At 42.8% G+C, this 25,388-nt stretch overlaps 1 long non-coding RNA gene across 1 annotated transcript in view; it reads right to left on the reverse strand.

Moving 5' to 3' along the window:
- The window catches only part of LOC307198306, a 529,500-nt gene extending 508,033 nt beyond the window's left edge, over nt 1-21,467 (reverse strand). Inside the window, exon 1 of the long non-coding RNA XR_013831609.1 lies at nt 21,222-21,467. This is a non-coding gene — a long non-coding RNA (uncharacterized lncRNA). The remainder of the gene's footprint in view (nt 1-21,221) is intronic.
- Nucleotides 21,468-25,388: the final 3,921 nt, after the last annotated feature.

Genomic DNA, 25,388 nt, shown 5'->3' on the forward strand with positions numbered 1-25,388 from the left:
AACACCACAGGAAATAATTGATTAGCACCCAAATATAGTATTTGTAAAAACTATCTCCCCGCAAACACTTCCATTGCTAATAAATTTCCTACTTAAAATCTGTATTAAATATATAAAGGTAACATGTTCCTGCTGAGAAATAATTTCCTAATGAGTGACTAAGTCACAGAACCTATTTAGCAGAGTTATTATAGTTATTACTAATAAAAGTGGCCTCTCATTTAAATGTGGAGAAGCTGCAATGATTCCAGTACCAATTATACATTATCCCTAAATTACATATTGAAATTTGGTGGAATTATGCCACAATGTAATCAGAAGGAATCATGAGGTGAGCAATTTTCAAAAGCTCAATTTAATTCAACATCTCTTTAACTATACCTTCCAAGATAATAATTACATTGAGCAACTGGTTTGATTGAAGGGGGAAAAAAAACATACTGTTTCACTGACCACCATTTTACATACCTGTTTGAATGGTACTGCACAGGATACAATTTATAATAAGTCCAATTATGAGGACAGCAGCACCATGGGTATTTCTTTAATTCTACTAGAAGTAATATAAAAAGCCAAAGGGACTTCTTTCTAGAACTCGGTGTCACAGAAGACATATGTACATCTGTGTTTTTCACGGCAGTTGGTGTATTGGTTGATCAGAAAGATTATGGGCTGTTGAGCAGAACAAAGGATTGAATATCCACATTTGTCCCTTACAATCTCTGTGACATCAGGCATGGTGCTTAGCTGGTAGTGCCTCTTTACATCTAAAACAAGAATTATGAGCTGTCTTTACAGAATTATTGAGAGACTTAAATGGTATACATATGTATCACACACACACCATACATACCACATACAGACGTGTAATACAGTGTTAGGCGACAATTCTCCATGGGTCTGTCCATTTTCACACACCCTGTGACAGCTTTTATTCCAGACTATCTTTTGAAGAATGTCTGTAGAGCAAACAGCCTTGAAAAAATAGAGTATTTCCCTCTGGGATGGAGGACACGTGTCTCCTGATGACCAGAGTAAAAATGTAGCCTCCCTTCAGGGCAAAGGATCGGTGGGTTGGTGAGTGGCCCCTTATAACGCTGGGAATTTCCTAAGCTTGGTTCTCTTCAGGGTGGCACAGACGGACGGCACAGCGTCCCCCTGAGTCTGCCAAGTATCACCATCACCACCGCATGGAATCGGAGGTCAGGGGGAACCCAAGGATAGGTGATGCTCAGGCTGTGCCCTGAGTAATAACATCCTTCGTCTCTCCCCCAGCAGTCTCGTGTATTCATCCCACGCCTAGGAAACAGTGGTAGGCTACTTGTTTACTGTAAGGAGGGTGACATTTCAACCCCTTCGCAATTCTTGACACCCAGCGTGAATGCAGGCACTTAACACAGAAGGTCTTATTTCACATCATTTTAAATTATGCGGGTTTTTTTAAATAGTGGCATGTAATTAGTGAAGATATCCATGGTCTCACTTTGTGTGCAAACTTTATATTGTCGGGGAAGCATTTGTTAAATAAATGCTACTGCCATGTATTTGTCTAATAAGCACTGCCTAACCTCTCTTATCTCCTCGTTAGGTCTTTCCTTCACTCAATCAACAATGTGGGTAGAAAAGACTTGGAGAGAAAGTTCAGGCACTTGATTTAACCAGGAATCTGGGTCACTTCATATTGTTGTAAAGCAAGAAAACTGGGGGATGAAAACCCCACCAGCACGCACTCCACTGACTAACTGAGCAAAATACGCATATCTGCCGTCAACGGGCCATTCTGATGAAGGAAGTACAGTGTTTGGGGTACCTTTTGCTTTAAAGACAATCAGGACACTAGTATTTGGAAACAATATATAAATATAGGTGAATATTTTAAGTGGGCCCTTCTTTCAGGAATTTATGCAATTATGAATGGAAGCCTTCTATTTCCTGATATTATAATAACCAGTATTATCACTACCATTTTAAAATAACTTTACAGGGAAAACAGTCCACATATAATTGTCCTTCAAGTAATATTTTCTTCCTGTTTTTTTTTTTTTTTTTCTGTTTAGAAACAGCAAACAGCAGAATCCGCCTCTTCATTCCTCCATCTATTTCACAGCCCGAGTACAGACTCACATCAGAGTGCAGTAATTCTTTCATTCAAGCGTAAGCGATGCCACACTGCCAGTCAGAATGGCCATCATTAAAAAGTCTACAATTAACAAACGCTGGAGAGGGTGTGGAGAAAACGGAAGCCTCCCTGCACTGTTGGTGGGAATGTAAGTTGGTGCAGCCACTGTGGAAGACAGTAAGGAGGTTCCTCAGAAAACTAAAAATAGAACTACCATATGTTCCTGCAATCCCACTCCTGGGCATATATCCACACAAAACTCTAATTCAAAAAGATACATGCACCCCTATGTTCATAGCAGCCACAACAGCCAAGACATAGGAACAACCGAAATGTCCATCAACACATGAATGGATAAAGAAGATGTGGTACATATATACAATGGAATATTACTCAGCCATAAAAAAGAATGAAACAATGCCATTTGCAGCAACATGGATGGACCTAGAGATCATACTAAGTGAAGTCAGAAAAAGAAAGGGAAATACCATATGATATCACTTATATGTGGAATCTAAAATATGACACAAATGAAACTACCTATGAGACAGAAACAGACTCACAGACATAGAGAATAGATTGGCGGTTGCCAAGGGGGAGGGGGGTGGGGGAGGGATGGAGTGGGAGTTTGGGATTAGCAGATGCAAACTGGTATATGTAGAACGGATAAACAACAAGGTCCTGCTGTATAGCACAGGGAACTATAGTCAATACCCTGTGATAAACAACAATGGAAAAAAATATGAAAAATACTATATTATTATTTATATATATATAAATGAGTCATCTTGCTGTACAGCAGTAATTAACACCACTGTAAATCAACTAAACTTCAATTTTAAAAAGAAAGTGTAAGTGATGATGTCTTTTTTCGGTTAAGGGCTGCCTTTGCCAGGAAACAGAACAGGATTGGGCTGTACCACACCCCAGCAGAAAAGGAACAGTAAGCACACCCTGCTGCCCACCACTGTCTACCCGAAAAATAAAGCTGCCTCTTTAATACCTAAATTCTCACTTACTACCCTTTCCCCTACGCATCACAAAAAATGATTAGAAGATCCAAAGATAATTTTGAAGATAATGTGTTAAGGTTCAATGGAAAGATAAGACCCAAAATTCACTCTAGCAACTTTCTGAATTTTTCTCTGAATTAAAGTTGAGGGAGCTCACTGATGAAACTTAAGAAATTAAGAGTAAATCACAAGGTCAGCACCGACGCGAACCACCCTTTATTAGGATGTCTGGGCTGCGCACCATGACACCTGTGTGCTGCTTCATTACAGAACCTTTACAACAATCATTCAAAGCTGACCTTGCCTTTCTAAAGGACCTTTTGCTTGTCTTAACTGGAACAAAGGAGGACAAGTTGGTGACAACTAGCAAACTCTTTGACAGGGAGCTGCTTTGAAAAGCAGCGAAATAATAAGTTTGACTCATCATCAGTCTTTCTCTCCACATGATTATTCTCAATAGTCACAGTAAACTCATTTGATTTTTTGTTTGTTTGTTTTGCAAGTAATTGATTTGGAAATGGATATTTCAGCCAGTCAGAATGAGAGGGAATCTAGACGAGGGGGGTTTCCAGGAATGAATTCCTCATTCTTAAATTAGTAAGTTAACAGACATTGAGAAAAGGTCTTTTTCTTCCAGCTGTAGTCACTGTTTGCCTGTGATGCTGAGCACAGCTGAACTATCTTGAGATCATGGGTCAGAGTAAAATCCACAGGCCAAGGAAGTCAAAGTGGAGATGGGGAAAAGTCTGGGTCCTGAGCTGTTAAATTAACCAAACTGCCTGACCAATGAACTTTTCATAATGTGCTATTTCTTTTTGTTTAAACCAGTTTGAGTCTTCCAGATGAAAATACCATTGACAATATGCTATCCAGGGACCCCCTGATGTCTGCACACAAATTTCCAATAATGTTACAGCGAAAACTGAGATGGAAGTTGATTAGAAAATATTAAAGGCTTACTTCCATTCTGAGATTCTCTGCTTAATGTATAATTGTATGTGTATCACTATTTTTAATGAGTGGAGTTAACTATATAAAAGAAAAAACTACCTTGTTGAGTATATACCATATAGGAACTTAATATCTACTCTTACTTAATTCTCACAACAATTTCATAAGGTAGGTTTTGTTGAGCCCATTTTACAGATTAGGAAAAAAGTTAAAAGAATTCAAGCAACTTGCCCAAGATCACATAGTTAAACAGGTGAAAGAGGCAGGATTTAACCACGGTTGGCCTTTCTCCAACATTTTTGCTTTTTTCCAGTACAACATCCAAAGATATTCTACCTCTGTAGTATCCAGACAGCTAGATGCATAAACGAGAATGAGGTTAACAAAGACTGTATAAATAAAACGTGTGAACCAAGTTTGTGCTTTGCATATTGATTTTGCCTCAGGAGGGTTGGCCCTCAACTGAGCTCTTACGAAAATGGAATAATCAGTTATTTTCTAGTGTTATGTGGCATTTTATACACACATTTGAAGATAAAATGTTGTGGGTTTGGAGCAACAGTCACACTGCATGGTGATTCTAAACACAAGTTAAAAAAATTCAAATGGGGGGCTTCCCTGGGGGCGCAGTGGTTGAGAGTCCGCCTGCCGATGCAGGGGACACGGGTTTGTGCCCCGGTCCGGGAGGATCCCACGTGCCACGGAGCGGCTGGGCCCGTGAGCCATGGGAACCACGGCCGCTGAGCCTGCGCGTCCGGAGCCTGTGCTCTGCAACGGGAGAGGCCACGACAGTGAGAGGCCCGCGTACCGCAAAAAATACATAAATAAATAAAAATAATTCAAATGTAGTAAGTTTCATTAATTCTTCATTACTTGGCGGGGGACATCTGATTTCATGCTTTTGATCCTGCGCTGGAACATCAGAGTGGACCAACAGACAATACTGGGGGTTCTGTCATTTGCTTTCCATCCTGGAGCTGTGGAACTACAGAATACGTACTAACCTTCTCCATTAAATCCTGAGGGAAGAAACAGAATCCTGCCTCTGACAGTCGTTTCTGTGTAATGTTCCTGCCACGTCTGGAGAGTGGGAGCAAGCACTGCCCGAGGAGATGGGTAAGGACAGCCCATCTCTGCCTCCTGCCAGGCCTCCCCAGTCCTCGGCCTACAACGCAGCCACCAAACGGGTAAGAAAAGCTCAAAGCACCCAATAAAACTAGGGAAGAGAGTTACAGAATGCAAAAAAAATAATTAGACCAAATAAAATATGGCCTTAGGTGCTGACTTTTATTATTATTATAGCCAGTCTGCAGGGTAAAATTAAGTCTAAGTATTAGTAAGTTTGATGAGGATTTCTCTGAAATGTATTTTCCATGTATTATATGATGTGCTAACTTCTCCAAGGAGCTATAAAAAATGAAAAATGCTAATTATTCTGTACTTCAAAATCATGAGTAGAAAAGACTTAGGCAATAAAATTACATTTAGAACTTGCATTCATTTAGAGTTTGAAAAGTGACAACACATAAGTGTTTTATTTAAAGAAAATTAGACCTAGATATTCTGTAGAGCGAAGTGGTCTACCTGGATATTTGCTTTGCATTGTGATGCTTGTTGCTGTGAGTTTTAGGACATTATACATTTTAACAGTTACACTTTGTCCTCTTTCATTAGCCAGATGTCCAGTTCGTGTATGTCGTTTTGCCAAAAATTGTGAGTTATTTGATGGTATTCAATGAGCCATGTAATTTAAAAAAAAAAAGCAAAAGCACAACTCAGACTTAGCATAGCAAAAAACTCAACAACTGCCCAATGCATAAAGGACTCTACTAAATGTTTTCCCACAGTTGTGTTTAAAGTTAACGCTAACCTATACTTTCTAGGATTCCAGACAATGAGACAACATAGTTGGCTAAAAACAAAAGTCGATTACTCTGTTTTTAGTTTTTTTAAGGAACCTCCATACTGTTCTCCACAGCAGCTGTACCAATGTACTTCCCACCAACAGTGTAGGAGGGTTCCCCTCGCTCCACACCCTCTCCAGCATTTATTGTTTGTGGATTTTTTGATGATAGCCAATTTGAGGAAACATAGAGCTACCATATTATCCTGCAATCCCACTCCTGGGCATGTATCTGGAGAAAAACATGGTCCGAAAGGATACATGAACCCCAATGTTCATTGCAGCACTGTTTACAATAGCCAGGACATAGAAGCAACCTAAATGTCCATCGACAGATGAATGGATAAAGAAGATGTGGTGCATGTATACAATGGAATACTACTCAGTCATTAAAAAGAATGAAATAATGTCATTTGCAGCAACACAGAGGGACCTAGAGATTGTCATACTGAGTGAAGTGAGTCAGACAGAGAAAGACAAATATTGTCTGATATCGCTTACATGTAGAATCTTAAAAAAAATGATACAAATGAATCTATATACAAAACAGAAATAGACTCACAGACATAGAAAACAAATGTGTAGTTACCAAAGGGGAAAGGAGGGCGGGGGGGATAAATTAGGAGTTTGGGATTAGGAGATACAAACTACTATATATAAAATAGATAAACAAGGGTAAATTAGGAGTTTGGGATTAAAATATACACACTACTATATATTAGATAGATAACCAACAAGGACCTACTGTATAGCACAGAGAACTCTGCTCAGTATTCTGTAACAACCTAATTGGGAAAAGAATTTGAAAAATAGATACATGCATATGTATAACTGAATCACTTAGCTGTACACCTGAAACTAACACAACATTGTTAATCAACTATACTCCAATATAAAATTAAAAGTTTAAAATGAAGAGTCGATTACCACTGTTTGCTTACATTTTCCCTTGCAGTGACTTTAAAAAAAAAAAAACACAAATGCCTCAGGCTAGTGGACAGAAAGAAGCACCATCAATCAACCAGCAGAGGAGTATTAGTTGAGTATCTTCTGTATTTTCCACATTGAATGGATACTCAATATTCCCCCTAATTGATTATGATGTTTTCTGTCAACTGGGATCAGTAATTGATTTTTTCATTTCCTTTATTTTTTCTGATAAGGAAATCATGACATTTCAACTTAAAACACTGCTTAAATTTAGTACCAGTATAAAGTAAGATAAAGTGCTGATGTTTACATTTAAGCTTCAGATTTGAGAACTGTCCAAACCGATATGAGTAAACTGTCACAGGGGAATTCACCTTTTAGCTGTGTGGCAGAGCTAACGGATGTCGAGAATACTCTGGTTGGCTTCATGTTACTTGTGTTGGGTGTCACATGTGCTATGATAGGCTCAAAGTTCAACTGTATTTGAATATTTGTACCTCAAAATTTAGGTTCACAAATTCAGTTCAATAGATAAGAGCCATTAAATGTGTAGGCACTGACATTTAAATTAGGGCATTTTTGGCATTTTGGCAATTAGTGGCAGAATTTTTTTCTTTTTCATGATTAGGCAAACTACTGAACTGATCACTGTAAAGGAGGTTAAAATTCACAAATTGGCATATTTACATGTTAAAAGCTAGTGAGCCAGAGCTTATAGCATCTACCAAAGACAGAAGAGTCTGTGATGTCTTGGAAACACCTAGACTACTGTGCTAACAACCTGATACGCAGTCCAAAAGAAAACCGATTAAAGCAGCAGCAGCAGCAGGAGAGGAGGAGGACAAAGCTACTTGTTAATAAGCTGTGCGTAGGTGAAGGTGGAAGTGGGCACTCCTTGGTGTCAGGTACAGCGCCCCCTGGTGGCCACCTTCTTCCGTACAGTGGCGGATGGGGGGCAGGCAGGGGGCGTCTGCTGACAATGGCACCAAGCACACGTTTATAGAAATAGTATTTAAAGGTACACTAAGTAGTTTTCAAAGTACCTTTTTTTCCTGAATTACATCACTAAACAAGCTAATAACTTTTGATCTGGCCTCAAATTGTAACCCTGAAAATTCTTAGTGGGAGGAAATTTGTCCTTAATGTGAAAACTTTAAGCACGCAGGAAAGAAATTCATGCAGTTAAATGTAAATAAGCGCATAGTGTATAATCTTTTGCTAGTCTTTCCTAAAAAATTATGTTTTCTAGTATAAAGTTACTAGATGTAAGACCATATATAGGCTTTTTATCATTATAGTTTCATTTAAAAAAAATCAAGAACAGTTTTACAAGTTTGCCCGTGGGCTCAAGTGCTGAAGTATGTCATAATTAGTTTGTGTGTAAAATGCATTTCAAAGTAAGTTCTTACTTAAAGGGATATATATCTCAAATGTGTGGAGCTGCTAAGGCTCTGTTTCTATTTTGAAAGGGTATTAAATACAGTACAAGGGCACCCCCCTTTAAGAAGCCCCAAAATTAGCTATTTAACAACCCAAAATAAATGATTCATTTGGTCTTTATAAATCTGGGGAAACTATGATGTGAAATCTAAGGCCGTGTACTTTTTATGAAAAACTGCCACCCAGTGGACATTTTATGCAAAGGCAGCTTCTTGCTTAATGCCTTGATGGACAAGGTGCTTAAATACAGCTGTTTTTAAACCTACCTTTAACAGTTATTTGCTAAATGGCAAACCAGTAACCCAACAGCTAGTTAATTACAAAGCGGTAGGGAAAAAATGCTTAAAGGCTTAAAATGTGAACATAATAATTCTGTGATTATTTTTTTTTGTATTTTACAATTTGGCAACCAGTTCAGTATTAATTCTATTATAAGCAAAATGTCTAATTAAGTAAAACTTATGTCCCTATATGTCACTTTCCTTATTTGTAAAAGGAGATATTATCAATAGTATCTACCTCACAGGGCTGTTACAGTATAAGGAAAAAATAAGTCAATATATGAAGCTCTTAGAACTGCAATTAGCACAGAATTGCTCAATTGTCTCTAGTCCCATTGGGTCAATGATTTTCAACTGGGTGAGACAAGGCCCTCATCAGGCCTAATCAGGATTTCCTGAGAAACTCTCAAATTGAAGCCATTTCCTCCCTTCAAGATCCCGTACAATCTCTAGTGTGTCAAGCTGCCATCTCCCTTCCTTCCTTCTCCCAGACTCACATACTGAATCAACCCACCCCAAAGGTCTTTACTGATTAAAAAAAAAAAATGATAAAAAAGGGTTGATACAGGTGTATCACTGCAAACAACTTGGTCAGAAACCTGATCTAAATAATAAAAAGCTAACTGCCCTAACTTATAGAAGCATTAAAATAAAAGGTGGGATACTTTGTAAACACTGCAAAGAGAGTACATAAGGTTCCTATTGCCACTGTAATAAACTGAGCGGCTACAAACAACATAAACTTGATCTGGAGATCAGAAGTCTAGAATGGGTCTCACAGGGCTAAAACCAAGGTGTCCGCAGGGCTGTGTTTCTTCTTGAAGCCCTAGGAGAGAACTGGTTTCCTTGCCTTTTGCAGCTTCTAAAGATGGTTTCCATTCCTTGACTCACGGTTCTTCAAAGCTATCAACTGCAGCACTCTGACCTCTGCATCCGTCCTCATATCTGATTCTCCTGCCTCCCTCTTTCAATTTTCACATCTGTAAAATCTCTTTTGCCTTGGCAGGTAACATGGTTATAGGTTGCAGGGATGAGATGTGGACACCTGTGAGGGACCACTGTTACCCCTCCCGCTGAGGTAACTGTCAATACGCAACAGCAAGAGTAACAGGCAATCTGGACTCCTGGGAAACAATGTGAATTCACGAGGTACTTAAAGGAAATCATCAATAGTTAAAACCACACACAGAAGTAGCTAGAGGAAAATTAATAGACAATGTGAAACTCAAAATACAATAAAGAGTTAATTTCAAAACATTTTGTAAACTAGGGTGGTAATGTAATACCCACTCTCTAGCTGTGTGACTTGGGAAGTTTAGTTAAAGGCTCTTTGAGCTTTGGTTGTCTCAGCTATAAAAGGGGTTAATTATAGGTAGAACGCGTACCTGATTGCCTGACACAGTCACCATAATAAACTGGTATAATTGAATTCAAAATGATTTAAAATTGACTTTTCCAATGCTACTGATAGAACTTGCTAAATATCCCAGGGAGCAATGTAAGTCCATATTAAAATCATCATTTTTTAATCAGGCTCTTACTTTGTGTTTGTATCGGTTTTTGTCCCTTTAATTGCAAGGCAGTGCCACAGGGTAAAATGAGCCCAGAGAAATTCCTAATAGTAGTAATACTATTAGGAGCTAACGAGCAGTGAGCGCTTAAAATTATGCCAAACACAGTTGTAAATGTTTTTACGGATTATGCATTTTAATCCCCACAATGACCCTATCGGCATATAGCTCGTAATTTGTCATCATCTTGGCAGGCCCCTTCTCTTGCTGAAACTTCTGACTCATTGGCAGGTTACACAAAACTGAATTGTTAATCGAAGGAAAAAAAAAATCAGTGAAACGGGATGTAATACAATTTCAGGAAGCGTCTGAAATCACCGTCTAAACTGAGCAGCTGAGAGTGTGTGTGTTACGTAGATCCACTTGCCTGCATAACCCACTTTCAGGGTAATGTTTTTTTTTAATTGTTTAAAATTTTTACAGGCAGAAGCCCCAAAGCTGGGAAGATCACCTAAGTGTCAGCCTTCAAACCAAGAGTACGAGTGTAGAGCAGGCTTTGTCATCTTCCTCTTACTTCGCCCTACACTTTGTATCAGAGGCTGCTTCTGTTTAGTAGAACAAGCTTCTTTTGGCTTCCAGATTAGTCATCCTCCCTAAATGCTGCTTCTAGTGAATTGAGTAAAACAGGGACCAGAATTGGATATTCTGTTGTTTGACAAGAAAAGGAGAGTTAGGGGAAAACCCTCCAGCATAAATGCCATCACTAGGGATGAACCCAATGAGTGTCTCATGTATCTTGCAACGTGGACTGGACATTCAGACCCTCACTGCATATCCATGAACCAATCAATAACAGAAAAAATTGAAAATATGTACTTTCCCTTTAGGGAGTGCTTCAACCAAAGTGAACTAGTAAAGTATAGATATACGTAGTTTTCTGAAGACCAGTAATTGTGATCATTTTTACCATGGGAATTATAAATAACCTAACAAAGGACACAGAAAATGGCCCTAGGATTACAAACTTTCTTTTTCATTAATCTGATAAAAAGGGTTTGAAGCATGGTGGCAAGACCTATTATTTAGTAGGAATTAAAATGAACCCTCAAATTCTAAACAAAAAAAAATGTATCAAAAAACAATGTTGGGAACCTCGGAGAGTTGAAAAGACCATGAAAAGCAAGTAGAGAACATCTCCTTCTTCCTCAATATTATCTGCTTTATGTCAATTACAAAAGAAAGTTAGCAGGGGGACTTCCCTGGCGATCCAGTGGTTAAGACTCTGTGCTTCCACTGCAGGGGCTACAGGTTTGATCCCTGGTCAGGGAACTAAGATCCCACATGCCGCAGAGCACGGCCAAAGAAAAAGTAAGTTAGCAGCAAGAGCTGTCCAAATGTGCAAGCAAAATAATTAATAGACTAGGATGTGACTTGAGTGTCACTGAGTGGCCAACATGAATAAAATTAAGTCCTAAAAGTACAGTAGCTGTGACATCTGAAACTACGACCACAAGGTTGGTTCTTTGTTTTTGGTTTTTTTGGTTTTTTTGCGTACGCGGGCCTCTCACCGTTGTGGCCTCTCCCACTGCGGAGCACAGGCTCCGGACGCGCAGGCTCAGCGGCCATGGCTCACGGGCCCAGCCACTCCGCGGCATGTGGGATCCTCCCGGACCGGAGCACGAACCCGCGCCCCCTGCATCGGCAGGCGGACTCTCAACCACTGCGCCACCAGGGAAGCCCAAGGTTGGTTCTTTGAAAGCCTTCTGGAAACATACCCATATTTACTGGATTCAAACTAACATTTTTACCACCTACTGCCACTTGGCAATGAGATTCTCTAAGGAATGAGAAAACAGAACAGGTATGATTTGACATGGAAAAGAGTAAAGATGCTCTAAGGAAATAGACAGTGTGACTTGGGGGACTCGGCATTGAGTCCAAGAGCTCTCAACTGAAATATTTTGTTCATTTGCTCATTTAGCACAGCATTTAAAACATAGGTAAGACTCAGTAAATGTTTATGGAAGGGAACAGTAATCGTGATGTTGATGAGAATGATTAACACTTGACTACTTACTATGCGTCAGGCGTTATCTGACGCGCTTTACGCTTTTTAAATTCTTTTAATATTTTCACCTACCCTGTGAGGTAAATACTGAGAAAGTTCAGGAACTTGCCCGAGGGCACCCAACAAGAAGGCATAAGAGCCAGAATTCAAAGGGAGGCAGCTGGGCTCCAGAGCACTAGTTAGGAAGAGAGGGAGGTCAAAGGGAAGGAAGACGGGAGAGAAGGACTGAAAGAAGAATCATAAAAGGAAAAAAAGGACTGGGAAAAGAGAGAGGGTGGAAGCTCTGCCAATTCTGCTTGCCTCTGATTTCCCCCAAAGTTCAGCATCTGAGGCAACGGCTCCCCACTAGAAAACACGGTCACCTGGATAGGCACATGGCGTTCGAAAGATAAAGGAAGCAAAATACATAGAAAATACACAGGCAGGGCTTCCCTGGTGGCGCACTGATTGAGAGTCCGTGCCCCGGTCCGTGAGGATCCCACATGCCGCGGAGCGCCTGGGCCCGTGAGCCATGGCCGCTAAGCCTGTGCTCCGCAGCGGGAGGGGCCACAGCTGTGAGAGGCCCGCGCACAGCAAAAAAAAAAAAAAAAAAAGCAATGACTGAGGGGTTCTTAACTGTCTGAGGGGTGGTCTAAACTCAACATCGCCCCTCCTGCCCTTCAGGTGGGATAGGAGCTGGGGAGATCCGAGGCACCTACACAATTGCTCAGGGAAAGGAAATTTGACTGACCAACAATCAATTTAACCAGAAACACTTATCTAGGAGGCGAGGTGTTTAGCCCTCTTGTTTCGTGAGCAAAAGGTTTTATGTCTCATCACAATAGAAGGCCACTGAACTATTAGAATTTTATTTCATTTTCTTCCAATTCTTTTCAAAGACCTTTCGATATGCATTGCAGTCTAAAATCGTCCTGGGGAACGATGTCGAAGTAATGGTGCCAGCCTTTGCCCGTCCATACTTTTGCATATTTAATATAATTAGCTTAAATACCCTTTCCTACAGTGTCAAATACTGGGAAACAATTTACGTAGGTAGGGTAGAAGATGGACTTCCAAGCTCTGAAACCATACTGCAGAAGCAATCTGACCCTCCAAATCTCTCTCCCATGCCCTGGCTTCAATTTGAAATCCCTTTAGCAGAAAAAAAGCCTTTTGTTCTTACATAAGATATAGTATAAATTTTAAGTCCCCCTGAAAGATGCAAACCATTTACTTAAAGTGATACTAAATTACAATCAACTAATACTAGCTTCTTTGTGGGTTCACACATTTTAAGGGTGACAGAACACAGCAAAAGAGCCCTGGGAGTTACAGGAGGGAAATGGGCAGTGGGCAACTGAGTAGAGATGAAAAGAGAAAATGGCAGTATGTAAATGTCACTTATGGCCCAATTTTTCCTAAACTAGATTTAAACACTGTTGAATATTGGTTTATATTATTTCAAATCTACTTGTTTGGGGGGTTGATTTTTTTTTAATCTAAGAATGAAGTCGTTTTGTTCTGAGTGAAGTTGTTTACATTGAGGAAGCTGTGTCAGGCTGTTACCGCCTACACCTGTGGTCAAGTACTGAGCAGGTCAGCACTGATGGGCACGTATGGACAAGAACACGTAGGGGTGCAACTATGGCTGGGGGACATTAAGCTCCAAATGCCAAGAGGTTTCACCAGCAACCCAAAAGTGTTCCATCCGGGTTTGCTGATCCAAAGACCTTGGGGCATTAGCTCCTGCCTGGGCAAGACGACTCTTTGCCAGGTAGTGGTAAAAGCCATGCAGCAGCCCAAGGAGAGCATCTTGCCTGCCAACACTGGCATCTTCATTCCCTAGCAACAAAGGACTTGCACTTTTGTGCTAGCAGCTGGACATCAGCTCGCCAAAGATACATCTCAATTAAATCTGGACTTTAATTATTTTCCTCTTCCCCTGACGTGGAACAATAGTGTGATTAATCTAGTATTGGTGTGGAGTACTTTTTTTTTTTTAAGACAACTTTCCATATTTACTTTCAGTCTTTTTTTTAAAGTATGGCATTGTTTTTATAATGCACACACACATATTCATGTATGTGTGTATGTATATTTGTATGTCAGATAATGAAAATAGGGCAAAAATCAAGTATAAAAACAAATCAGCTGAAATCCTAACACCCAGAAATAACCATCATGAACATTGGGTTAATGTCATTCCAAATATACTTCTAAGCATACATGCAGAATATAAACACAGATAGAAGGATTAAAAAGTTTTATCAAAATAGAATCATTCCAAAGATACCATTTTAACATGAAGCCTTAAAATTTCAATCTTGTATTGAAGGCCCCTCTATGAAGCATGAAAACATTCACCCCTAATGTGTCGCACCCTTTCCACCTGCCCCCGTGTCTCCATATTTGTTACTTGTGTTACGTTTACATTGTTACTTTAAAACATTCACATTGTCCTAGAACCATCATTTCCCTGTTTGATTAGTATAAGAGTATGTTATTTCTTTATTGGCTTAGTAAGAGATATTATCCTGCATGCTACTGGCTTGTGAAATTAGTAGAATTCCTGATTCTACTAGGAATGACCGAGCCTATGCTATGTCAACCTACGGCACAGACAACCTATGGCAAAGACAATCTCAGTCTCTGAATATAATTTGCCACCCCAGACAAAATAACATTTCCCATTCAGTTTTAAAACATATCTAAAGTATCATATGTGGTTAAGAACTTAAATGAAGATCGCGAACACCTGGATTTGAAACCCTGCTCTGCTATCAACCAGGTGTGAACTAGGGCAAGTGCCCCTCCACCTTTCAATTCCCTCATCTGAAAAGTAGGTTAATAGCAGCATTTCATAGGGTTGCTGAGAGTAAACTAAACATGTAAAGCTTCTAGAAAAGTGCCTGACATATAGTGTTAGCTACTACTATTGTTGTTGTTATTACTTAACACAATAATTATTTAGAGATTATTATCATTATTTTGTAAGCATGATTGGTCAATAAAAGGAAGAGCTTCTCATGCACCCCAATGTTCACTGCAGCACTATTTACAAGGGCCAAGACATGGAAGCAACCTAAATGTCCATCGACAGATGAGTGGATAAAGATATGGTACAATGTATACGATGGAATATTACTCAGCCATAAGAAAGAATGAAATAATGCCATTTGCAGCAACATGGATGGACCTAGAGATTATCATACTAAGTGAGGTAAGTCAGAGAAAGACAAACATCATAGCATATCACATGTACAATCTAAAATATGATACAAATGGACTTATTTACAAAAGAAATAGATTCACAGACAAAGAAACCAAATTTATGGTTACCAAAAGGGAAAGGGGGGCAGGGATAAATTGGGAATTGGGGATTAACAGATGCACACTACTACATATAAAATAAACAAGGACCTAGTGTATAGCACAGGGAACTATATTCAGTATCTTGTAATAACCTATAATGGAAAAGAATCTGAAAAAACATATATGTATATACACACACACATATATGTAACTGAATCACTTTGCTGTAAATGTGAAACACTGTAAATCAATAAAATATTAAAAAGTAAAAAAGGAAGCATTTCTTATAGGTAACATTTCTCTGGGGAGTTCTTTTAGTCTCATTAAATCATGTAGTACTAATAGGTATAGGCACAAAATATAATACTTACAACTGTTTTTCTTTACATATTTGTTCTACTGGCTGCCAAGGTTATAGCAACTATACTTAGAGGCTGTTTACTGATCAAAAAGATGTTAAGCTAATCACAGTTGCTTGGAAGCTAGAAAGTAGCTAGGCATTTTTAAAGTTATTTAATAGAATTTACAAATATTGACACAAAGTCATTAATGAATAGAACTTTATCTTTTTTTAGGTAAGGTTATTTATAATGTCCTTCTAAAAACTGGCGAATTTAAATGATGATTCTACAATTCAATTTTGTCCTGCTTGCATCATTCATTCCAACATTATTGAATGTTAAAGGAAAATATGAAAATGAATTACTTGTAGAATGACTTCAGAATCATTGAATTTAGAGCTGAAAAAGACCTTGGGACTCATACACCCTTCCATCTAGAGAAGCCACGTGTCTTGAGTAAGGTGCTACATCTCCAAGAAGAAGAAATAGTCCTTCCTACATCTGACTCTGTCTTTTTTTTTAAACAGAGTTTATAAAGACTCTGTCTTTATAAATTTATTTATATTTTATTTATTTTTGGCTATGTTGGGTCTTCATTGCTGCATGAGGGCTTTCTCTAGTTGCGGCGAGTGGTGGGCTACTCTTCCTTGTGGTGCATGGGCTTCTTGTTGCCGTAGCTTCTCTTGTTGCCGAGCACGGGCTCTAGAGCACAGCCTCAGTAGGTGTGGCACGCTGGCTTCAGTGGTTGTGGCGCACGGGCTTAGTTGCTTCGTGGCATGTAGGATCTTCCCGGACCAGGGCTCGAACCCGTGTCCCCTGCGCTGGCAGGAGGATTCTTAACCACTGGGAAGTCCAGGGAAGTCCCAGGGAAGTTCCTCTGTCTTTTTATACACCCAACCCTACATGTCTGGGAGATTTCTTACAATGTATATTCTCGAGAGCCCAGGGGACAAATGTCTCCCTCCTGGCTTTTCACCCAGAGTAAACAAAAAGTCACACCACAGTATGTGAAGCCGTGCTCTGTTGCTACTCAGATGTCACCTCTTCACCAAGTTCTCTCCTGACCCCACGATCTAAAATTAGGCACCGATACCACCACCGAAATACCACATGATCTTTCAGCCCTTTTACTTGCTTTAATTTCCTTCAAAGCACATTTATGATATAAAATTATTATTGTTCTTGGAAATTGGTTGGCTGGTTGTTTAGTTTATGTCCCATCACCCCCACCAGGACGTAAACCTCAGGAGAGTAGGGGCTGCATTTCTCTTGTTCACATCACATTGCCGGTACCTGGGGCAATACCTGGCATATTTCAGATGCTCAGGAACACTAACCCCACCTTGGCCCACATCCTAAGTGGGCATATACAACTTGGACTTCAGGGTTCAGCCCTGAAAGTTGATATGTGGAATCAAGGAGAAAGATAATCGTTCCTTGTCTAGGTCCACGAGTTATAGGAATGATGTGGGCAGGGCTAGTCTGAGGCTAGCTCTTTGCCAACTAAAAGGAAAACATGAGAAAGATTCCAAGGAAAGATAAGAACCAAGAGACCAAGGGGGAGAAAGGTATGTAGGGGAGACAAAATTTTACCCTGCTTCAGTGTTCAGCTGGAACTTAACAAAAAGACATTAACAAGAGAAGAGCAAGCAGTGTATCAACACGCAGCTGTGCCTATCACGTGGAAGAAAACTAAAGGAAAAGTAACTCAAAGTGCTGCTTAGATTCCAGCTCACATAACATCCTTAACACAGAACAACACTTTATAGAGAAATGACAGGACAAAGCACAGCAGTTTCAGGCTTCCAAGGGTGGCATACTGAAGGGAGATAAATACATGGGAGCAACTACTAAAGGAAGGTTTGTTTGCTGATTCCGCCGGAAGGTCTCTGGGCTGATAAATGTGTCCCCAGTAAAAGGAGAATTTATTTCCTGCAGAAAAGGGGGAGCTTTTCCTGGGTTTGCTGTTCAAAATAGTTTTATGTCAAAGAGGAATACTTTGGGGTGACATATTCTGACTTCCTTCACATCTCTGATCCAACCAAACCTGAAACTGTATTAATTCCCATTTGTTAAAAACAGAATTACCATATGATCCAGCAATCCCACTCCTGGGCATATATCCAGAGAAAACTAATTCAAAAAGATACATGCACCCCTATGTTCATAGTAGTGCTGTTCACAATAGCCAAGACATGGAAACAACCTAAATGTCCATCAACAGATGAATGGATAAAGAAGATGTGGTACATATATACAATGGAATACTACTCAGCCATAAAAAAGAATGAAATAATGCCATTTGCAGCAACATAGATGGAACTAGACATTATCATATTAAATGAAGTCAGAAAGAGAAAAACCAACACCATATGATATCACTTATATGTGGAATCTAAAATATGACACAAATGAAACTACGAAACAGACTCAGACACAGAGAACAGACTTGTGGGTGGTTGCCAAGGGGGAGGGGAGGTGGGGAGGGATGGAGTGGGAGTTTGGGGTTAGCAGGTGCCAACTATTATATATAGAATGGATAAACAAGGTCCTATTGTATAGCACAGGGAACTATATTCAATATCCTGTAATAAACCATAATGGAAAAGAATATAAAAAGAATATATATAAATGAATCACTTTGTTGTATAGCAGGAATTAACACTGTAAACCAACTATACTCCAATTAAACAAAATCTCCTTTAAAAATCCCAGTTGCACAGCCCTAAGATTTATTTGCTTACTTTATATAAATTCTGTTCCTGTCATTCGCAAATGAAAGAGTCTCAACAGTGGAAGTTAAGGTAAGAACAAGTTCAGACCTCAGCCCTGGTTGGTATTCTTACTGTGATATTTTGATGGATGTAGTTTTGAGATTTCTCTTGATTGTCTTCAGGTTTTTTTAATACAAGGGAACAAAATCAAAAGAAGGGGCACTTGTTAATCACCACTGACTACCTTATTACTGAGGTAACATCTGGAAAAATCAGTTTATTGAAAATGTTTCCCACAGGTTTGCAGATTTTAGGCAATTAACAAAAGCTGCTATAATTCACACAAAGATAACATGCACTGTGTTGCCAATAACTCATTTTTAAGAATTAGGCTTTGATTGTGTTGAATTTTGTGAGAAAATTAAAACTGCAGAGTAGCACATGTGCTATTTCCAGTAATGACCTACTGACTTGGAAGCTGGCAACATACAGCATCTAAAGGCTGTCAGGGCAATTTGGGGTATATGTGTGAGATATGTTTGGAAGTTGGGTTCTTGCTACTTAAACATGACGAAATGGATACTGGAAAACACAAACAGCATATCTCACAGGAAATGAACAAGTTAAAAAAAACTCACCACACCTGAATGGGCCCTGGCCCTGTATAGGTATCAGGGTCGGATCCTCTTACCCTTACATGGAGAGCTTCACTAGGCCACCAGAGCAGTTAGACCCCCAACATCAAGGTGCAGGCAACCAGACTGTCCAGCAACCAGGACTCCCACATTTCTCTTATGGGAAATAACCAACCCAATCTGCCCCACGAAACCTGGCAAGGCAGTACAGAATCCCTAAGCTCTGCCTTCGAGGTCAACATGCCCATTTGCATAGGTTAGGGCTCAGAATTAGAGAGCCACCTTGTTCCCCCAGATCGTGCTCCTCTGACCTGAGCACTCCTGACCTTTGCCCTGTTCCAGGTCCCTGGCTGCCCTGAACTGTCTGGCACAGGCAGACACAGCACACACTGGGCAACCAGGCTCCAACCTCTTGCACAGCCTCAAGAGAGAAGGGAGCCAACTCCCTCCAATGGTTGCAAAGTGGCATCCGCAAACGGGCTACAGTCAGTCCTCGCCTTGTTCTAGATGCCTGGCTTCCCTGACCGCCACTCATGCGAACTGAGGGCCCTGGGCAGCTAAGTCCAGGCTCCAAACACCTGCAGAGCATCCAAGATGGAGGGCACCCACCCTACAAAAATCACTTTGAGTCGGCAGCTGCAAACTGGAGACCTGTTCCAGGTCGCTGGCCACCCTGAACTGCGCTGCACGCACATATGCTGTACGCACCCCCTTCAGCAGCTTTTAGGCAGCCGGGGCCCTCCAGGCCTGTAGAAAGAGGGCCCGGCCCCCAAATTTACACACCCTCTACGGTAAGAGAGCCCAGACCGCGAAAATCACTCGGAAGCACAAGTAACAAATTGCCCACCGTCATCCCTACTTGGACTTGCTGCCTGAGCAGGTCCCAAGCTTCTCCAGCAACCAGGAGCATCTAATGGAATATCACGGCCCGCCCGCCAGCCCGCCACTGCAAAGGCAGTAAAGCAATCTTCCCTTTCTCCTTCAGGGGGAATAGTCCCCACGGGTAAATTAGGTCTTGTGATTAGGCATATGCCTTGTCCCCCAAGGGATTGCTTCGGTGACCTGGCATCTCCCTGCCTTTGCAAGTCCCGGGTTTCCCACAACCGCACTGCATGCTCACGCACAGTACACGCCCCTTCAGCAGTCCCTGGATGATGTAGCCCTGAACTAGGCCTGCAGAGCCAGGTCCCGGCCCACACCTGCACAGCCTGCAGGGTGGAGGGAGCGCTCGCTGAGGCGGCAGATGCAAATTAGCAGCCCTAAGTCCCCACTTGGACTTGCTGCCTGAATGGCTCCCAGGTGCGGGCCAGCACGCCCGCCCCAGCCCTTTCAGGGCAGTGGAGGAACCTTGCGTTATTGCTTCCGGGGAAGCATTCCCCATTGGGTAGGTTAGGCTTTTCGATTAGGGTTACACCTCTTTTCCAGCAAATGCCCACTACTGACGCAGCTCCTGACACTTGTTCTGTTCCAAGTCCCTGGGTACCCCGAAATGAGCTGCAAACGCATGCGCAGTACACACCCCTCCTGGAGGCCTTTGGCACCCGGGCCCTTCAAGCAGGTGGAGCGAAGGCCGACTCTGCCCTGGCAAAGAAGTCGAGTTCCCTTGCGTTTTGCCTTTCAGAGGAATAGGCCCCACTGGGTAGGTTAGCGCTTGTGGCTACACGTGCACCTTGTTCCCGAGAGCCCGCTCCTGGGAGCCAGCGTCTCCCTACGTTTGCCCTGTTCCAGGTTCTGGCGCCCTAACCTGCTCTGCACGCTCAGGGGCAGTAGCACCCCTTCGGCAGGCCAAGGGCACCCCGAGCCCTCCAGCTTCTGAAGTCAGGTCGCGGCCCAAACTCCAGCACAGACTCCAGAGTGGAGGGAGTCCACCCAAGGAAAATCTCTCTGAAGCGGCAGAGAAAAAATGGCGACCATCTCTCCTCTTGTCCCCCAAGAGCCTGTTCCTGTGACCCCTTTTCCCTTGACTTTTACCTTCTAAAAGGTCCCTAGCTACCCTGTCCTGCACGCGCATCCGCAGGACTTACCTGGTTAGCGGTCCTCGGGCAGCGGAGCTCTCCAGGCCTGTGGAGCCAGGTTGAGGCTCCAAACACCGGCAGAGCCTCCACGGTGGAGGCCGCCAACACGCCGAAAATCATTCTGAGGCTGCAGCTGCAAACCGACAACCGACAGGCCTCATTTAGACCTGCTGCCGGATCAGCGCTGGGACTTCTCGCGAAATCACGGCTCCAAGGAGTCTCTTATGGGGCAAACCCTGGCGAGCCTGCGCGGCCCCTCCCTGAAACGGAAGTCGAGTACGCTCGCGTTTTGCCGGAGGGGAAATACTCTCCGTTGGGTAAGTGAAAATCACTGTGAAGCGTCAGATGCAAATTGGCGACCCTCAGTTCCCCTTTGAACTCCCCGCCTGATTGGGCTCTGGGCTTCCCAGCAACCAGGGCTCCCTCCCCGCAGTCGCTGGGATACCTGGCCAGGTGTTTTCCGTCAAGGCAGTACAGTGCCCACCTGCTCTGCCTTAAGGATGATCACGTTCACTCGTGTAGATGAGGGTTTGGAATTAGGCAGAAGCCTTGTTTCCCTCAATACTCCGCTCCTGTGCGCCGGCCTCATCCAGTCCCCGGCCCTGTTCCAGGTCCCCGGCTACCCTGGGATGGGCAGCGTGCACCTTTTGAGCCGGCCTCGGCAGCTGTGGCCCTCCGGGACCGTGGAGCCAGAGCCCGGCCTCCAACCTCCTGCATAGCTACCAAGTGGAGGGCACCCACCACTCAAAATCACTCTGACGCGGCAGTGGCAAACTGGCCACGGTCAGTCTCCATTTGGACTTGCCGCCTGATGTGGTCCTGGGCTTCCCATTGCATTTTGTCTTCAGGGGGAATGGGTTGAGAGGTCTGGGTTTGCGATTACACATGCTCCTTGTGCTTCAAGAGCCGGGCCCTGTGACCTGACGTCTCCAGTTCCCTGGCGAAGCTGAACCGCGCTGGACGCGCTTGCGCAGTACGCACCACTTCAGCCTGCCTTTTTGGTGACCCGCGCTCCAAGCCTTTGGAGCGAACTCCAAGCTCCAAATGCCTGCATAACCTCCAGGATGAGCGAGCCCACCCCCTCGAATATCACTCTGAGATGGCAGTGTCAGATTACCCCTAGCCCCCATCTGGACTTGCTTCGGATCGGATCCCGAGCTTCTCTAGTAAATAAGGCTCCCAGGTGTTTCTTATTGGAGAATATTCTAGTCAGCCAAGACCGTCAAGTAACCTTGCGTTTTACCTTTAGGGGTAATATTCCCCATTGGTTAGTTTAGGCCTACGATTAGGCTTACCTCTTGAACCCCTGACGCCGGCTACCGTGACCGGGCTTCTGCCGACTTCTGCCCAATTGCAGGGGCCCTGGCTACCCACGACTGTGCTGCGGGCGCATGCGCATTACGCATCCTTTCAGCACTCCTTGGGCCGTCGGGACCTCCTCCCCCGGCCGTTGTAGCTTTCCAGGCCCCGAACACCCGTAGAGCATCCACTCTGGAGCGCACCCACCCTGCAGAATCAGTCTTGAGGGGGCAGGTGCAAATTGGCGACCGTCAGTCCCCGTTTCCGTTTGCTGCCTGATAGGGTCCCAGGCTTTCCAACAAAGAGGGCTCCGAGTGTCTCTTATTGGAGAAAATATTGACCAGCCCGCTAAGCCCCACCCTGGCAAGGCATATTAGTGCCCTTTTGTTTCGCCTTCAGGAGGAATATTCTTTATGTGGTAGCTTAGACCTTGCGGTTAAGTTTGAGATACCCCAGCCAGCCTGAGCCCGACCCACTCTGGCAAGGTAGGCTAGTTCCTGCCAGCACTGGAGCAGCTTAGGACTTTGCATCAGGCAGATGCCTTGTTCCCCAATACCCTGCTCAGTTGCCCTGGCCTCTGCTGACTGGTGACCCGTCCCAGAACCCTGGCTTCACTAGCATGCAGAGTATGACCCTCTCTCCAGGCCTTGGGCAGCTGGGCCTCCCACACACACAGTCCTGTGGGACCATGGCCAGGCCCCCCTGTGCGGATATCCTCCTGGCTGGAGGGGACCACCCTGGCCACATTATATGAAGCTTTGGCTGCAGAGGTGGTGACAGTCAATCCCATTGGATTTTTGCTGCTTCATGAGTCCCAGGCCTCTCCAAGAACCAGGTTTCAAGGTGTCTCTCATCCAGGATGCTTTGGTTCCACCATGCAAGGTTTCAGAGTTCCCAAGCTATGTGTCTTCAGGGTGATGGCTCCCCTCCTCTTGCCCCAGGTTTCATAAAACCGCAGGAGCCTTTTGTTGGGGGCTCCCTCAGAAGTGAGACCACCCCTACACAGCCGTGCCAATCCAGGCACCTTGTGCGGGCTCCATTTCAGTGGGGGGAATGGAAACTGGGAGTCAGTTTTTTTCTCTGCTTTAGCCCTTTGCTTATACTATCAGAGTCCGTGATTAAAAGCTTGGCTGCTGCTTTCATTTTGGCTCACTTTTGGAGTTGGAGGACACCTGACGGCTCAGCTCTCTCCAACTCAGCTGAACTCTACACACCTGGTTTTCGTATGTTAAAGGTTAACACCTCAGCATGGCCCGCAGGGCCCACATGGTCTGAGGTCTGCCTGTCTCCGCAGCCTCATTTCATAAAAACAGCTTCCCTCACTCAATACTCCAGCCACGTTGGCTTTCTCTCAGTTCCCTGATTATACAATGCTCTTTCCAAACACTTAATGTAAGTTCTAAAGGTAGAATTATAGATTGAAGTTGCAAAAGCTTTGGAGTAGAAGCAGAACATGGTTGGGCCAGGCTGGGGGGTGAGGGTGAGTAAGAAAAATGCCGTCTGACCCAATAGGGTAGCCTCTACTCATGAGAACTATAAGACAAGTGGTATAATGTGGGTGGGGTGAGTGGAGAGGACAGAGCCAGGCTTCCGTTAGAGCAAGTTGATAGAGAGAGTGCTGTATGAAAAAGTTACAGGATTAACCTGTTTGTTTTCAATGGAATGCAGGCACAGGAAGCAATGTGACAAGGATTTTGATGGAAAACAACAGTGGAAAAATTGATCAGTGGAATGAAAATTCAGAGTAATATTGATAATAGAGCATCTTATACTTCTCTTTGAGAGGCCCGCGTACCACAGTGAGAGGCCCGCGTACCGCAAAAAAAAAAAAAAGCTGAGACTCAGAAAGTGAAAGAAACGTGCACGAAGTTACAGAGTTAATAAAACAGCAGCGTCAAAATCAGAACTCACAGTAAGTCCCAGGAAACTTGTTTGGTGAACTTTAGTCCTTTTTCTTTGGTGGGACAATGTGAATTATTTTCCTGTAGTGATGATTCTAATTTTAATGAAGTAGTACTGGCAAAGCAATATATTTCTTTAAAGAAAGGTATTGTTTGAACATATGTGAGAACATAAAAAATTACCCTTAGTCTTTTATTCAGTCACTATACATTGCTGACAGAGCTGATGTGAACAAATTCATGGTATGTAGTTTCAAGACAGACACTGATAGGGACTTCCCTGGTGGCGCAGTGGTTAAGAATCCACCTGTCAATGCAGGGGACACGGGTTTGAGCCCTGGTCCAGGAAGATCCCACATGCCACAGAGCAACTAAGCCCATGGGCCACAACTACTGAGCCTGAGCTCTGGAGCCCGTGAGCCACAACTACTGAAGCACATGTGCCTGGAGCCCGTGCGCAGCAACAAGAGAAGCCACCGCAATGAGAAGCCCATGCACTGCAACGAAGAGTAGCCCCCTCTCACTGCAACTAGAGAAAGCCCACACGCAGCAGCGGAGACCCAACGCAGCCAAAATTCAATAATAAATAAATTTATTTTAAAAAGACAGACACTGATACAAGGGCACAGTTTCTGAAGTCTGTACATATATCTTGGAGAATAACAAGTTTATAAAGTCCAATATCCTATTTTTTATTATTGAAGCTTCTCAAAATGTTCAATTCATTAATTTTTCAAGGTGTTGATTCAATATGGTGACACAATCCTAGTATCAGAGGGGGTTTCTTACAAATATATTTTAGCTGAAGGTGGTAATGATACAATATTGCACTATAGAACTAAGAGATGGTTTCTGTGTGTAGATATGTGTGTGTGGATGCATGTGTGTGTATGTGTAAATGCGTGTGTGAATTTGCGTGTGATGTATGCATGAAGATACATTGCTTATTGTGATTAGCCGCTTATTGTGTTTAAGT

The sequence above is a fragment of the Stenella coeruleoalba genome (assembly GCF_951394435.1).
Source record: "Stenella coeruleoalba genome assembly, chromosome: 1".
Taxonomy (NCBI): domain Eukaryota; kingdom Metazoa; phylum Chordata; class Mammalia; order Artiodactyla; family Delphinidae; genus Stenella; species Stenella coeruleoalba.